This window comes from Teleopsis dalmanni, chromosome 1, assembly GCF_002237135.1.
Source record: "Teleopsis dalmanni isolate 2A chromosome 1, ASM223713v2, whole genome shotgun sequence".
NCBI classification, from domain to species: domain Eukaryota; kingdom Metazoa; phylum Arthropoda; class Insecta; order Diptera; family Diopsidae; genus Teleopsis; species Teleopsis dalmanni.
Genome location: NC_051846.1, coordinates 183,439,679 through 183,454,913, shown reverse-complemented (window position 1 = coordinate 183,454,913; position 15,235 = coordinate 183,439,679). Strand labels below are relative to the sequence as shown.

At 28.8% G+C, this 15,235-nt stretch overlaps 1 protein-coding gene across 1 annotated transcript in view; it reads right to left on the bottom strand.

Annotated features, from left to right (window-relative positions):
- Window positions 1–2,492: 2,492 nt before the first annotated feature.
- LOC119670629 overlaps window positions 2,493–15,235 on the bottom strand; it is a 43,321-nt gene continuing 30,578 nt past the window's right edge. The window contains exons 4-5 of the mRNA XM_038080961.1: window positions 3,888–4,005; window positions 2,493–2,660 (exon numbers count right to left, since the gene is read on the bottom strand). The gene's annotated coding sequence lies outside the window, so the exon portion shown is untranslated. The remainder of the gene's footprint in view (window positions 2,661–3,887; window positions 4,006–15,235) is intronic.

Here is a 15,235-nt window from a genome sequence, read left to right as displayed (position 1 = left end):
ATCACCCACTTTCACTCTTGACGGATTCTGTCTCCACTTACGCGTTATAAACAGAGCCTTAGTTTTATCATTATTGATTTTTATTTTCCATTTCTGAAAATACTCCAGAATGAGGTTTATATGCTCTTGAAGTGTGTTGGTTATGTTGAGAGCACATTTATCTGAGTATAGCACACACGTATCGTCAGCATATAACGCCAGAGTCGAGGGACATAACATTGGAATATCAGATGTATAAATATATATAAATATATATCATTAAAGAAAAAAATAAAAACATATTATTATATATATTAAATGCTTAATATATATATTCTTACTCTGTGAAGTCGGTTCTATAATACATTTTATTGAAGCAATAGTGCTTAGAGACCTACTCTAAACTCAGAGTGAGTTTCGCAGTGCCACATCCACTAATAATAATAATAATATTTTCCTAAAAAAACCTTTTTATGAAATGAAACAAGATTTTTTTATGCTTCAGATACTCATTTTAATTTTATTGATTTAATTTTATTTTTAAATTTTATATATTTAATTTTTAATAATAATTAATAATAATTATAATATTAATAATAATAATAATAATCATAATCGTAATAATAATAATAATAATAATAAATTTTAACGTTTCTCATTTTATACATTTATTCATTATAAATAATAATTTTAAATTTAATTTCGAATGAATTTTTTAGTGTTTTTTTCAGTTTTAGTTGAAATTTTAGTTTTTTTCTCAAAATTTTTACGTGTTTAGTTCATTTTTTAAATATACTTTTAAATATTATTTTTTATCGAGTTTTACAAAATATCACATTTTAAGCTTTTTTTGGATTTATCCATTTTTCTTTTGTAAAAAAATTAAAAATTAAATGCAAAAATATTCAAAAATTGAAATGCAAATTTTTATTTCACAAAATTTTTAAAGAGGTTTAAATAAAAATAAATAAAATAAAAACAAAATATTTAAATATAAATGAATTAAAATTTCAATAGTTTAAGCATTTAAAATGTTAAAGAATTTTAAATTTTTTTATAAGGGTTTCTATTTGTTTAAATTTATAAATAAATTTAACAAAAAAAAAATAAATTTTTATTTTTATGCAATTTTTAATGTTTTTTTTAGATTTTCATATTTGCTTTTCTTATTTTATTATAATTAAAATTTCTGTGTATTTAATTTAAAATGTTGCTGAAACTGCGGATTTCAAGTTAATTTTAAAATTTTTTAAATTTATTATTTATTTTATTTTTTTTTCTTTTTGTGTTTAATATCGTTCACATATTTTTAGACATTTAATAGTTTTGCATGAAATTTTAAATTTTCCAATATCTGTGCGCCTTAAACTGTAATTGTTGTTTTTATATATTTTAAATATAATCTTTAATCTTTTTATTCATATTATGCTTTTTACGTTTTTATGTTTTTATGTTTTTATGTATAATTAAATAATTTTTATGCGATTTCTTGCATATATTATATTTTTTCTGTATATTCATTATTTTCTCATAGAATCAACATTTATGTATATATGTAGTTTTGCTATTTATTCAATTAAGTATTTTCTTTTTATTTTCTGCTAATAAATTGTATTTAAACTTTAATCATTAAACTCTTGATAAAGTTCATTTAAAATAATTTGTAAATTTAAATAATTTCTTTACTTTCTGTTTCTGTTTTTATTTTTGTTTTTAGTTTTAGTTTTAAATGTTCTTATACATTTTTTTTTAATTTTTCCACCTATTTTTCCACCTTTTTATAGGTTGTAAATATTTTAATATCATATTTTCATTTTTTTACAGTTTTTGCACTTCAGATACTTTTTTCTGTAATTTTTTTTTTGTTTTGTTGTGTGAAATTTTACAATAAAATTTGCAGATTTTCATACTCTTGAATTTTTAAATTCCCTAATAAATATTTTCATATTAATTTCATATTTAATTGTAATATATTTAACGAAAGTATTCAAATTACATATTTACACTCTAAATAAATAGCATTTAAAATAAAAGTCAATAATAATATTTTTGCATATTATTAAAAGCATTCTAAAAAATTTAAATATTAATAAATTTTAATTTAAAATTAATTTTATTCAAATTTTTCTTGTAATTTTTATCGAAATAGTTTACAGCTTAGAAATTAAATTTAAGTGTTAAATAATTTTTTTTTATTTTTTAATTTTATTTACAGAAGTTTCAATCAAAATTTACTCTCTCTTAAAATATATATATAATAACTACATATAGAAATAAATGCATAATGCTGAGCTTATACATAAATTCTTTTAAAATCATTTTTTGTTTATATTATTTTATATAATGTTTTTTATTTATTATTTAATTTGTTTAAATGCTAGTTTCTTGTAAATGTGCACAATATTGTTGTGGCAACTTTTTTATTTAATAGTTTTTATTTGCTAATTAAATGCATTTTACATATACTGCATACACATTAAAATTTATTTAATTTATTATTTTTTTATTGAATATTTATTAAAATTTGTAAGAGATTGTTTTTCTTAATTCAACAACATTCAATAATTCATTAAAGGTGCTGAAGAAGAACTGTTTATTATGGTGCGTTTATAAATTTATTTAAATATTATTTAAAATTTAAACCCAAACGCTTTTTGTGGCAATATTTCTTAAGTATCAATCTGAAAAAAAAAAGAAAAATAGTTTTATTAGTAATTTATATTACCTTATTATTGTCTATTATCTATATTAACTAAATATGATCTAAATATTAATATATCTCTCAATTAAAAACAAATGTGTACTCAAGATACCAGTTATATACTTAGGTATATATAAACATTATCCTAAAGTTAATATATTTCTGTATTAAATTTTTTGTCAACATTCACAAATTTATGTATAAATATCTGTTCAATACACCTAGATATGTGTATATATATTTATGTATATATAATCTGAAAGTTAAGATACTTCTCTATTAACAACACACAAATATTTATATATAAATATATACCTATTATAGCCAGAAGTGTGAATTAATATATATTATCTAAAAGTTAATATATCTCTCTGTTGATTTTTGTGTCAGTATCCACAAATTTATATATAATATAATATTCATATATATATACAAATTTATATTTATATATAATTTATCCGGATGTGTACATATAAAACCCCAATAATTCTAAAAAAACAATATACGTATATATTTTATTTGTACTTGATGTGCCAATTCAAGAGGTCCTAAGTCCTACACACTCGAGTGTGTATTATTCAACTTTATATATTTAATATATACATACCCGGGTTTACTCTCTTGATTAACATCCAAATGTATGCATATAAAAATCCTTAACCACATAAAAGAGCTGAAAAGAACATAAATGGTTTTTGTATGTACACCACCTACTATGATGTTAGGTGCTGATTGTAGAACTAAGACCAATCTACATAAAAACAAACCTATTTTATCTATTCTATGAATATTTTATCTATTCTATGAATATTTTATCTATGAATAGATAAAAGTCCAACACACCAGTGCGTGTACATATAAAACACATGTAATTTTCTGCTGCATAATTCTTAATACATATATATATCCGACTTATATCGGGTTTACTTCTTTGACCAACACTCAATCAATCAAGAAAGTCAAAAATAATTAACAAACAAATTCTTCATTACCCTTTTTAAAAAGGTTTTTTTCTGTTATATTATTTAATAGGTAATATTTAATATTTTAATGAATTCAATGAAAAAAAATATATATTTATTATAAATTATTAAAAATATATTTCTTATATGTAAATACCCATATAAACAGTGTTAGTTGATTTAAAAATAAACTCAATAAAATAGTTGGTTTTTTTTTTAAAGATTAATTAATACTAGTAACTTACCGTAACGATCATGAAAAATGGGGCGACAACATTCTTCGACGGCATTTAAATAACGTGATGTATAATTTGCACAACGATATTGTATGACATGGCATGAGGCAGTCTTTGAATTATATTCCTAAAATAAACCAAAAAAATTTTATTAAAATAAACTTCACAATTAAAAAAGAAAGACTTCTAATATTTAATTGTTAAAATTCAAGGAACTCTCGAAAAAAGGGGGAATCAGAACAAAAAGGTTTACTGGGATAATATATCAGGATTAACACAATCTAAGTCACTTATTGGTACCTACAACAATAAAAGTTACCAGGAGTGAGTTAAAAGAAAAACTTAGACTCATCACAGGAATCCTAACAGAGTACTGTAAACTGAAATACCACCTTACGAGATTGGGTATATATACGGATGCAAACTATAGATTTAGCGTAGAGAATGAAGATTCAGCCATATATGTGATGTTAGAATGCTCTGTGCTTATGCACATACGGAATAGGCTACTGGGAATGTATATTCTTACGGAAGAAGCAACAAAACTCTGTAAATTGGGTTATATACTACTTTTTATCGACGTAACAGGGCTTAGAGAGTTACTCTAAGCGCAGAAGTGGGCACAATAGACTCGACAATCCCAATGTAATATCCCATAGCAATAATAATAATAGTTATAATAAGGAAATAAAAGAGTTTTACAATAAGTTTAAAATAAACGCAATAGAAGATTAAAGGGTTAGGCACTAAACAGAAACAGACGAGACAATTAATCATTTCAGAAAATTCCATATATTCGTTATCGTTTATCATAAATAGATTATTTGACATGTAGCATACATTAAGCATAATCACAATATTTCTGGCATAAACTTTCATTTTAAGTTTATGGAAATATATATTAAAACTATTTATGTTTTTCTAGAGGTTGTTACCAGAATACATCGAGAATAAAAATCATTTGCCTATAATAACACTTAAAAAATGAAGAATGATAAATTTGAATTCTATTTTTTGCTTACAAACATTTCGCTTGCAAAAATTTTGTTTGCGAAAAAAAAGAAAAATGTGTGTATTCTTTCTGAGATCCACTTTACACTAAAAATTTGATATAAAACTCAGTATAAAAAAATCGCAATACAGTGACCAAATTTTTCCTCACAATGTCCAAATTTTTTCCCACAATGTCCAAATTTTACTTCACAATGTCCAAACTTTTTGGAACATTTTTTGGAACATTTTGGAGTTTAGCGTCAATTTTTCGTACGAAATGGATATGAGTATTAGGCTTAAGAATAAAATATGTTTATCTCAAGCTTATAAACAAATTAATTTTTCTTTTTATATTAAGCCATATATATTGAGTGTTATGTTATGTTATTATATTTAGTTATTAATGTAATTGTAGAGTTTGTGTGTAAAGTAATTACATCAAACTAGCGCTGATATGTCAATAAAGAAAAGAAATAATGTCTAATAGTAGTCAATGAGATTATAATATATGTGTGTAAAGGATATTAATGTTAATATAAAATAATTTTTATTATTTTTTTCTATTAACTGCTATCATATATAGTTATATATACAAACTAATTTTTACAATTAAGAAAGGAAGTAATTACTTAATATCAAGTTTTGGGTTTTCAACAAAAGGACGATATACAATACTTTCAGAAGTTTAGCATATTTGGACATTTCATTTGTTATTGTACAAATTTCATATCTTATTTGTTTTTAGTTTCTGTATAATACTTAAACAAATAAAAGTGTTTAACATAAAACTCAATGAAGCAATTTGCAACAAAACGGCGACAAGGAGTCGTTCAAAAATCGCAAGGATACACAAAACAAACTAGAGTAAATGTATAAATATAAATGGAATGAAATAAAATAAAGTAAAATGAAATAAAATAAAATGTAATAAATGAACTGGAATTTAACTGGAGAACAACAATTTGCGCTTGTTTATCTGTAAAATCAAATAATAATAGACACATTCACCCAAAGAAAATATAAATATTTATAGGGGAACGAGCACATGAACTCGTAAGTGCAGATGAGCACACACAAAATTACACAAAAATTTGTATGTCGTATTGTGTGCTGTACTGTGCTGTGCTGTGTTGTGTTGTGTTGTGTGAAGTTCAGTTCATTTATGTGTCTGTGGCGCGTCTGATAACATTGTTACCCCTTTTCCGTGTAACCAAAGTTATTACTTTTTTGGTAAGAGCTGAAAACATATTTTGTAGGCGTTTAATGTAAATACACACTACACACATTTACACATACGTAAATATGTCTATAAATGAAACATATTGCAAATATTTTGTGGAAGAGTGCCGTGCCTCTATGAGTGTGTCTCTGTGTATTTTGCACTGTTTTTGGGTGTTGCAAATTGTTTGCATGTGTTGCATAAATAATGTATAACAATAAAGCGCATAGAATGTTATCAATAAATTGCTGATCTAACTTGCCTGACTTTACACCTTACCCATATCACTACTACCGGTTGTTGGCTGCCGACTACTGAGTACTGAGTACTGACTATCGACTGCAGCCTGTGTTTCATTGTCTGCGCCCATTGAGCTCATATGTGAGCATGTAAAGTAAAAATGGTCAAAAAGGCCAACGCCAAGAGCCAAAAAATGCAACAAATTGTCATTGTCCTGCTTGAGAAGGAGTTTCTTACGTGTTCCAAGCACATTTGTTAGAAAATTTTTTCTTCTGCTACGTATTTTCATCCAATTTTCCTTGTTCACAGTTTGTTCCACAAGCTACGTGATTGTCCGTATGTGTTTACGATTGAGTCTGCCAGACAATTTTATTGTTCGCATAAACTTGAAAGTCTGTTAGCTTCTGTATTGGCTGGTTAAGGTGCTAATAGACTTTTACTCTAATACACTCAGCAGTGCATAAAGTACGAGGAATATTGAGCATTCTATACAGAGAATCCTAATATTTAAATATTTAATTTGGTTGTGTGACAGTATTGAAATTTACTAAGTGTTGCGTTCAGCACAACTGCGGCTGTAAGTAATGGCAAACAATTTGTGGTCAGGAGACGGGGTAAGTTACACAATATAAATAGGTTTAAATAGGTTTCTATAATGACTTTGTGTTATAGAGAATAAAGTTTTGTGTGTATTGTTAACCAACATTTAAATTATTATTTTATTCAATAGACTCATATTTACTTTATGTCTGAAAAGCACTATTGAAAAAATAAGTAATCACAATACAAAACTAAGAAGGAAAGCATGGAGTGAATGTGGCGACTGAGTATTTAGACACAGTTTAAACCGTTACATTCAATTCTAATTTACGTATAGCACTCAAAGACCCCTTAAAAACGTGAACGCAAGCCATAGATATGATCACCCAACAGCGTGACTTACTAAATCATGAGCGTAAAAAGGAAATTCTGTGGAACCATTTCGAAATGAGGGCTTATAATAGAGTCATATGAGAGTTTTATTTGTAATTTTAGCTGTCAATTGTTGTTGCTTTCAATACAAAATGAATATTTTTGACGCCTAAAATTATAAACAAAACTCTCGTATAAAACCAGTATTAGGGTTCAATGGATTTTTAGGGAGTATCATTTGGAGCAAGCAGTTTGCTATATAAAAATGACTGTATAAAGTACATTATTACTTGAAAAGTGCAAATACGTATAGTATCCTCTATTTTAGAGGGTAGAATAGTGCACAAACAGCGTGGGTTAATAAATCACGTCCATAGAGAGGAGCTTCAGGGTACAGTAAATTTTTAACAAAGGGACAGCTACAAGTGGGAGTATGACTTGGTGCTAGGATATATTGCTCTTTAAAATGTGCAGATATATATAACATGGTATATTGCAGTGGAAAATAGTCCAGAAGAACAGTGACAGAATATTGTAACTACAAGTGGAAGCATCATTTGGATAAAGCGGTATTCTGCATAGGGAATATTAATGTACAGATATATGTACTATCTTGTATTGCACGGTAGAGCAGTTGAATATTGTGTTTGGAAGTGAGAGTATGATTCAGAACAAGTATGTTGCTACATATATATACTTGTGTACTAATACACTTGAAAAATATATAGACATAGCGTATCCTGTCTAGCAGGTGAAAGTAGTCTAAAGTATTCCAGTAGAGTCTCCGCACTGGAATTCCAAGGAAATATAATGGTACCAATTGAAAGGCATACCCTTTGGATATAGTTTCTTTCTTGGTAGAACCTTAATTTGTGTGAATAGACAAGAACCTGCTAAAAAAAATTTCATTGGACGACGTTTGGAACGTATTTAATAGCATGGTCTTGTAGTCAGAATTGCTGACAAATCTTGTCAGCGTAAGAACGCAATTTTTTTATACCGGTTGAGATTTTAGAAGGTACTCGTATTTATGGTTCTATGATTTGTCTTCTATTAGACTTTTTTAATTCTTTAGACAAAGGAATTTTTTTTGGTACACGGACAAACCCAGTGTAAATAGGCTCCTATACTCAATGTCTTAAAGAAAGCTCAAGTAATTTTTTCCAAGAGAGGAAGGAAACACCTTAGCTCACCTACTGTGCTAACCCACTTTTCTCTTTCCAAATATTGTTCAGACTGCTTGTACATTGACTTAGTCAAGATATACTTGTATAATAAATGTTCACAATGACCTTACCAAATCTAATCGCATTCAATTCAAGGTTTACACATGATTTCCGATTGGCCATTTTTATTTATGGCCATGTGATTCTATTGTGATTACCCACATGCGTCTGTGTGTGAGGCACAAATGTAAGAAGTATGGGAATGTCATTTAATTAATTTAGACTTTGACATATTACCAAAGGCAAGACGTAGCGTATATGAGTTGTTTTGCTGGTGTTATGGTATGTTCGGTACCATAACAAACAAAAAAAAAAAAAAAAATAAAAATAAAAATAAATGCAATAATACAAGTTCCGACACCACAGGACATCAAATACCGATACACACTCAAACTGTGACAACAACACAAACGCACAGTGAGCAAGACTGAGCAAGAGTGACGAGAAAAATTCATTTCTGTCACATAAAATAAATGTTGGCCCATATATCGTCAACAGCAGAACGTCTTTTGTGCGCGGTCTATGAGCCATCAAGCTGCATGCACTCAATGGCTTGGGGTTTTTGATAGATTTTTATAGGGAAAGGTTGGTTGCGTGTAAAAACGATTGTATTGCTAACACAATGGTGCACAATTTACACTAATGAGTTGGGTTGCAATGAAAAATCACACTTGCAGTAATAGTCGCAAAGGAGTGAAGGACTGAAGGAGTGTGTAGTCAACATACTTCAGTTAAAGATTGCTATTTTAGCGTTAAGTACGAGATTTAGTAAGTTTTATAGTGGTATATTTATTTCATAATAATAAATTTAGCTATTTTATATTAAAATCAAACTTATAAATAGGAATTAATATTTCTGTTGATTTAAGTTGCATATTACTTGTGCTGTTGACATATCAAATTGTAAGGGTTCACATGCAATGCTTGCGATTTTTTTGTTTTTGTTTTGTTTTTTTGTTGGTTTATGCAAATTACTTTAAAATGAAATTGAAATAAAAATTTTATGCAAAATAAAATTTAACAATTTTCTGCCCTAATCGAAAGTGACACTTAGTAAAAGTTTTGGCAGCAAATGTCAACAAACTGAAAAACGGCACGTTTTAAAGCAAAACCGAACGAAGGTGAGACGACTAAACAGCAAAAAGTGTATAAAATTTTTATGTCTGATACGACGTGACAAATCCTATTATAGATGCGACCGCACAGATAACACAGATATTTCCGTTTTTTGGGGTACAAACAATTTTAACCAAGGATTTCATAAATGAATACAAATTTTGGTTGGTGACGTTTTTTTTCCTTGGCCTGGCTTTGTCAGACACACAAGTATATATTTTCGTTTACGCTGCATACTTTTTGGCGCATTCTGATAACGTCAAAGTGAATGCGTCCTGGCGAACACGTACGTTGGAAATGTTACTCGTTCAGCGTTTTGGGAGCAACATCCCAACATCCCAACATTGCAACATCACAACATGACATTTGCTTTCCGTTTTCACTACCAGTGACATAGTCTTTTTGGACTTGTACATGGGTTTGAGTTAAGTGAAATTTGTTGTACGATTTTGCTCACAGTGTTTGGCTGGTTGGTTTGTTGGTTCCGGGTTCCTGTGGGGCGCTGTGGTCACTGTGTGGTATTTGTCTTGGTTAGCGCTTAAAATGGTTTGTGCTTATAGAAAATGGTAAACATTGTTGATATGTTTCGAATAGCAAAGCGAAAATTTTATTAAATGTTGTGGCACTTAATGGGTTTTTCCAATAGAGATTTTTAATTAAAAGCAGAAGAGCAGAGTATGATATGATGAGCAACGAATTTTGACGCTAAAATGAGGGGAAATTGAAACAATATTATTACGTGTGCTGTCATATATATGTGGATAATATGCGGGGCTGAGATAATGAAGAAGTTGGTTTATTAGTTGCTGTTATTTCTGAGATATAAAATGACACTGTTTCTGCATTTATCACATATAATTCATTTATGTTCAAGGGTGGTACAGTATGAGAATTTGAGAGAATAACAGATTTTTTCAATAAATGGAACTTTTAGAGAGACTTTAATTTTTGAGGTGCTGTGATTTGACATTATGTTTTAAAAAAATTTAACAATATGAGCATCTCTATTTTGTTATAGGTATGAGATATTGAGATATTGTGCTTTAGTTTGTTTGTTAGTTTTTTTGTGTTGTATATACAAACAAAACAACTATCTACGACATACTACAACATATGATGAATTCGGTTACAGTGGTAGGTCAACAAATTTCTGTCCGCTGTTCACATTTAGTTATCCAATTCAAACTCAATGACATTCTACGGCAAATGATGGATTAGTGGCAGGTCAACAGATATCTTTTCGTTGCGCACATTTAGCGATCCAAGTTAAATTCAATAGCACTTGGCAAAAGCGTTAAATGTATTACAAGAAATAATCAGGAGGCGTTGACAAGCAATGGCGAAGTGCAAATAACTGCGTAATGGGTCCCATATAGTTTGAAAGCATGCCAAATGAAAAATCGCAGTTCCTTATAAAATACTCTGACAACAAAACAAAAAAAAAACAAAAAAAAATCAAAAAAAACTTATGCATACATCTGGTAACTAACTAAGGACAACCATGCACCTCTTTTTTATGATTTATTTTTACAAATGAAACTTTTTAACTTAGATTGAGAAAACGTGTGTCGATATAACTCTCAGCATTTTCACACAGTGACATCTATTGCTCATTCTGATAACCACACAATTGGGAGACGTGAGTTACGTTGTTAAAAAAACGTTACGTTGTAAAAAAACAAAAAAAAATCAAAAAAAACTTATGCATACATCTGGTAACTAACTAAGGACAACCATGCACCTCTTTTTTATGATTTATTTTTACAAATGAAACTTTTTAACTTAGATTGAGAAAACGTGCGTCGATATAACTCTCAGCATTTTCACACAGTGACATCTATTGCTCATTCTGATAACCACACAATTGGGAGACGTGAGTTACGTTGTTAATTTCTATTTTAAAGCCATTAAGTATTATTATTGTTTTTAGTTTGGGGAATTTTGCACTACAACTTGGTGATCTTGTGTGCTTGATTTAGAGATTTTTAGTTTAGATTTAAAAGGTACTGATCTAATGTTCTTATTGTAAGTACTTGCATTTAGGAACAGCTATTGCTCATCGTGCTGGTGTCAAAGTTATCTCGGAGAGGTAAATTACACTAAGCATTCTTCTTATGAAGTATTATTATTTCTTTTAAGTTGGGGGAACTGATCTGACTGTAAACACTGCCATTTAAGGATAGCTATTGCTCATCGTGTTGCTCTTAAAGTTATCTTAGAGATGCAAAATATATTAATCATTGCTACTTTATAGTTAAACAATATTAAGTATTATTTTCTTTCTTATATTAAGTTGGAATATTTTGGTTTGTTATAGTTTGATCATTATAGAAAAAATTTGTATAAAAAAATAGAATATTGTATAAAAATTGCTGCAATTTACAAAGTCATTAAGAAATTACATTAACGTTCTGTCACATTTTTCATCAAACCCTAAAAACTTGACACACCTAACAAATTGAAAGGATTTTTTATGTTATTTTGTGCTTGTATTTAAGTGAGATTGGTAAACAAATCCAATAAAATTAATGACAATTCAACGACAAATTGGCAAAATTAAGTATTAAGTGTTGGTGGAAAAAAGTGTACGAAAAAAAATACTGAATGGCAAATCTCATATAGAAAAAAAAAAAATAAATAAAAAATAAATAAATAAAAACACTATTAAAGCGGCAAAACCAGAACAAAAAATCAAGTTGCAGAAAATTTGATGTACGAAAGGATAACGAATCACATCAATCAGTTGCAGAATTCTGATTTTAGTAGAGAGAAAAACCAAATACCAAAAGAGCAATAAAAAATTAAATACTCTTACGTATATATATATACATAACGTATAAAAAGTAAAATAGTAAAAGGAAGACAATAAATAGAAAATATAATAACAACAACAATAATAACAACAACAAGAGGATCTAAAAGGATAAAAAAGGAAAAACATTAACTGTCATGGCAGCAAACTGATTGAGAGTGAATGATTTCGATTTTGGTATCTGATTACAACGACAAAAATGAAATTGGATGCAAAATCGTAATTTACTTTTTACACCCACACACACACATACATACACACACACAGAAAAAGTCAAAAAGTTTAACTCTCTCTCTCAGATAAATATAAAATAAATTCGTTTTCGTATAAAAATCATTGAAAATTTGGTATTTTGGTAGTCAAAATAAACTAAAGTCGACTAAAGTCGAGCATGGAAAAGCCTTGAAGCGTTGCTTGTTTTTTTTTTTTTGGTTTATTTTTTTTAATTTTAATTTTTTGTATATAAAACGAGCAAACAAGCAAGAACTGACAGCGCCACACAATCAGTTTCCGTTTCCGGCGACAGCCATGAAATCAAAAGGAGCACCCAAAAAACAAAGAAAAAACAACCGAAACAAAAACAAAAACAAAAGCAGAAACAGCAAACAATTTTTGGAAAAGCGGCCACACAATTAAGCGAAATAGTGGCAGTGGCGCAAGTGTAGTGCAACCCAACCAACCAACCAACCAACGCAGAGGCACACATCATATGACACTAGCGCAGATTGTTTAAAAAAAAACAAAAAAAAAAAAATTAAAAAAAAAATTTTTTTTTTAAAAAAAACAACTGAACGAATTCGCAATGTGGTGGCAACGCTAAAAATCGTTAACGAATTTTTGTGTCACTTTAAACGCATATGTGCACACTAAAAAAAATGGAAGGAGAAAAATATAAAAGAAAAAAATTTGACATTTAAAAATTTTTTCGGGAAAAAGAAGTTTAAATTTTGAAAGAATCCTAAAATCACGGCCGAATCACAGCAAACAGCAATACAACAAAAGCCACAAGCACAGCACCTCGCATCAAAGTCGCCAAAGGCAGAACACTATACACAACACACCACACCACACTTCCCCACTCTACCACAGTAACGCAACGCATTGTATCACGCGGTACCATTTTTTGCTCCTACAGCGGTAGTACTACTAATTTCGACTGCGAACGCACACACCTCAATGCGGTGATTTTTCACACTATGGCGTTTCACGTTTAAATATGGCGGAGGCCACCAGCACCACAACAATTTCCTGTCGTTTATTTAACGGTTCGTTTATGTAGTTCCACATTTTCCTGGACTCTACCAAACTTGCTTAAATGGTAACGAACTTGGTCAGCACATGTGTATCTGCTCATATATATGTGAGTGCATGTGAGTGCACATGTATGAGTGTGTGTGTGTATGTTTCACTTTGTTATATTCCAACCAATTTTTAAATGAGTAAAACGTTTGTTGCCACAAAATGTTTTTTTTTTGTTTTTCTTTGTTTTTGCCTCCAAAACAAAGCAAAATTACTCATCCTTAAACCTTTTGATACTTCCACTTGCATTGTTTTAGTTTTCTTTTTATTTTTAAAATTTTTTTTTTTTTATTTTGTTTTAACCATTTCGGTTTGTTGTGCTCGTTAATTCGCTGCGCATTTTGTCGCCATTTTACGCTGGCCTACAATGACATCTCGTTCGGCTACACCATTTTGTTCGCTATTCGGTTTAATTTTTCTCCGTAACTTTTTTTTCTTCTTCCGAATATGTTTGTTTACTTTCTCTAGTTCTAGTTTTTCCTTTGTAGATTTTATTTCGCATTTGGCTAAATGCTTTCCGGGCAAATTATTTTATAGCACGCCTTACACTACTACGTCGTTGTTAGTGTTAGTGTTGGTGTTGGTGTCGGTGTCGGATTCGCTGTCGTTGTTACGTTGTCGTTACTTGTATGTATGTGGCATGTGCGCTTTTGCCCCATAATGTGGTTAGCGGGTTAAGGCGGCTGCGGTGGTCTTTGTTTAGTTTGCATAATGTTAAGTTAGTTAAATTGAGCAAAATGGCGGAAATTTTAGGTTGAAAAGTGATATTTTAATTCAATGAGTTGCATTAGTGGCGTATTTGCTTCAAATTTAAATTGGGTTTTTCGCATTTTATGGCTGCCAAAAAATGGGTTTCGCGTACAAAGTAAACAGTAGTAGAAGTAGTAGTAGTAGCAGTAGTATTTGCTCCGGTAAAAGCACATAACTAAGTTGAAAATTAATTAAAGGCTTTTAGAGGCCAAATTACTGTTGTTATCTGGAAAGCTCATGCTGTCGGAAAAGTCGCGCGATATGGTGCGGTTTTGATATTTACGATAACACAAACTAATGGCCAAAAAATATTTGTAGGTTATGTTGATTTATGTAGACTCATTCTTAGCATAATAAGTGTTTGATAGTAAATTATTTTTTTTCACTCTCATTTAAAGCCAAATAAAAAGTTTTAGACTCTTAAAAACTAATAATATGACATTAGAAATTATTTTATATATACATAATACAATGAAATATAAAAATCATTTATAAATTATTTCATGGAGCCTCTGTTTAGGTAGGCTAGGTTTATTTACCAGTCTTAAAATAGTAAATTAAATAGAAAGCATGAATGGTATCAGTGTGTGAAAGACTATTACTTTTTATTACATTTCAACAATGTTACAAAAATTATTTTATTTATTTAAATCTAATAAAATAATATTAATATAAAAATAAATTCAAAATAAAGGTTAATAAAATGAAAAAAAAAATGTAACTAAAAAAAAAATATAAATAAAATAAATAGATAAAAAAATATAAATAAAAGGAATTATAAGTACAAATA